This window comes from Schistocerca americana, chromosome 1, assembly GCF_021461395.2.
Source record: "Schistocerca americana isolate TAMUIC-IGC-003095 chromosome 1, iqSchAmer2.1, whole genome shotgun sequence".
Classification (NCBI taxonomy): Eukaryota; Metazoa; Arthropoda; class Insecta; order Orthoptera; family Acrididae; genus Schistocerca; species Schistocerca americana.
The window spans coordinates 43,251,772-43,254,439 of NC_060119.1; the positions used below are offsets into that span (position 1 = coordinate 43,251,772).

Consider the following 2,668-nt stretch of genomic DNA (forward strand, 5'->3'; position numbering starts at 1 on the left):
AAAGATTGTGAAGCAACAGTAACTTTTGGAATTGAGATTTGATGCCTCTGATACATATCTATTTTTCCTGCAGTTGCTACGGACACTTTTATAGATGTTCCTCTTAACATGGTTGTGTTTTGCATACTCTTGTGTTACATTCATTCTGCACATGTTAATAAATGCATTTATGTCCACTTTCAAACCATAACTGCATGATTATTTCAAGTTCAATAACAACAGGTTATGTGCCCAGAAGAAGGAGTTAAACATGAAACCACTGTTCCCTACACTCCAGAACAAAATGGTGTTGCAGAAAGGTACAATAGAACAAACATGGAAAATGCTCGATGTATGTTATTTGAAGCGAAATTACCTACACATTTTTGGGGGGAAGCAGTCTCCACCACAGTTTATCACTGACAAAAGCTCTGAACAATATAACACCTGAGGAAGCTTTCTCAGCAAAGAAACCTGACCTCCACCATCTAAGATTATTTGGCAGTAAGGCATTTGTCCACATATCAAAAACCATTAGTTGCAAATGGGACGAGCATACTCGTTGGATACTGTGAAGACGGCAAGGCATACCAGTTGTTCCATCTGGTTCAACAAAGAATCATTAAATACAGAAATGTGATATTTAAAGAAGAAATAATTCAAGAGAATAATAACAAGCCAGGAACATGTGATCATTTGCTGGAACCAAATCAGATATTTATTCCATTCACAAATAAGTAGGAGAACATTACAACTCAAGATGACTCAACAGACAACAGATCAGATAATAGCATTTCAGAAGAAACAGGCTCAGTCGAAATAGAAGGAGAATCTGAACTGCCTCAACAACAAGTGCTCAGAAGATCTTCCAGAATACCCATACCGAAGAAGATGGATGATTATGTGACCTACCGTACTAAAGAAGATTCACAAGAATCAGAGCCACCAACTTTGGAAGAAGCTTTGCACTCCAAGAGTTCAGAGAAATGGTTTCAAGCGATAGAAGAAGAACTGAAGTCACATGTGGGAAATAAATCTTGGGAATCAGCTATCTTGCCTCAAGGCAGAATAGCAATTGATGCTAGGCAGTTCTTTAAGATAAAAAGAGACTTACAAGGACATAAAGCTCGACTTGTAGTTAAGGAATGTTCACAAGTTAAAGTGTTAGACTATGAAGAAACATACTCACCAGTGATAAGACAGAAATCACTCAGATATTTGTTTAGTCTAGCTGCTAAATACGACTTGGACATTAATCATTGTGATGTGGTGACAGCTTTTCTGCAAGGCGATTTGAAAGAAGAAATTAATGTTAAAACTCCCACTGTTGGCTACGTGACAAAAACAGTGTAATATGAAGACCCAAGAAAGCAGTGTATGGACTTAACCAGGGAAGTCGCTGTTGGAATATCAAACTGGACAAAGTTCTACTAAGTTTAAATTTCAGCCATTCCACAGCTGATCCATGTGCTTATCACAGAAACCAAGGAAGTGATCTTTCAATTGCAGCTGTTTATGTAGATGACATGCTGATATTTTGTAACAATATGCAACAGAAAATTGCATTTAAAGAACAACTAAAGGAACAACTTAAACGAAAGGACCTTGGAGAAGTATCCAATTGTCTAGGGATGACTCAAAATAACACTTACAAAATAAACACAGTATACATTCTATACGAGGCAAAATGCTTATTCCTGACCCCCCACTATTGAATCAGAAATAGTACAAATAGTACACCATCTGAAAACAAAACAAAAAATTGAGGGATTAGATGGTATGAAACTTCCTGGCAGATTAAAACTGTGTGCCGGACCGAGACTCGAACTCGGGACCTTTGCCTTTTGCGGGCAAGTGCTCTACCAACTGAGCTATCCAAGCATGACTCACGCCCCATCCTCACAGCTTTAATTCTGCCAGTACCTTGTCTCCTACCTTCCAAACTTCACAGAAGCTCTCCTGCGAAACTTGCAGAACTAGCACTCCTGGAAGAAAGGATATTGTGGAGACATGGCTTAGCCACAGCCTGGGGGATGTTTCTAGAATGAAATTTTCACTCTACAGCGGAGTGTGCACTGATATGAAACTTCCTGGCAGATTAAAACTGTGTGCCGGACCGAGACTTGAACTCAGGATCTTTGGCTTTCACGGGCAATCGCTCTACCGACTGAGCTACCCAAGCACGACTCAAGTTTCATATCAGCACACACTCTGCTGTAGAGTGAAAATTTCATTCTAGAAACATCCCCCAGGCTGTGGCTAAGCCATGTCTCTGCAATATCCTTTCTTCCAGGAGTGCTAGTTCTGCAAGGTTCGCAGGAGAGCTTCTGTGAAGTTTGGAAGGTAGGAGACGAGGTACTGGCGGAATTAAAGCTGTGAGGACGGGGCGTGAGTCGTGCTTGGGTAGCTCAGTCGGTAGAGCGCTTGCCCGTGAAAGGCAAAGGTCCCGAGTTCGAGTCTTGGTCCGGCACACAGTTTTAATCTGCCAGGAAGTTTCATATCAGCGCACACTCTGCTGTAGAGTGAAAATTTCATTCTAGATTAGATGGTATATCCACTAAACTAATTAAATGCTGTTTACAGTGGGTAGTAAAGTCATTAGCCCATGACAAGAGATCATAAGCTTGGACTTTTATGGTTGGATCAGACTCATTATATAAATCAGATTTTATGAGAGTATAACATGGAA

At 40.3% G+C, this 2,668-nt stretch overlaps 1 non-coding gene across 1 annotated transcript; it reads right to left on the reverse strand.

Moving 5' to 3' along the window:
• Positions 1–1,786: 1,786 nt before the first annotated feature.
• Trnal-caa lies at positions 1,787–1,861 on the reverse strand. The gene has a single exon. It is a non-coding gene; the product is annotated as a tRNA-Leu (tRNA).
• Positions 1,862–2,668: the final 807 nt, after the last annotated feature.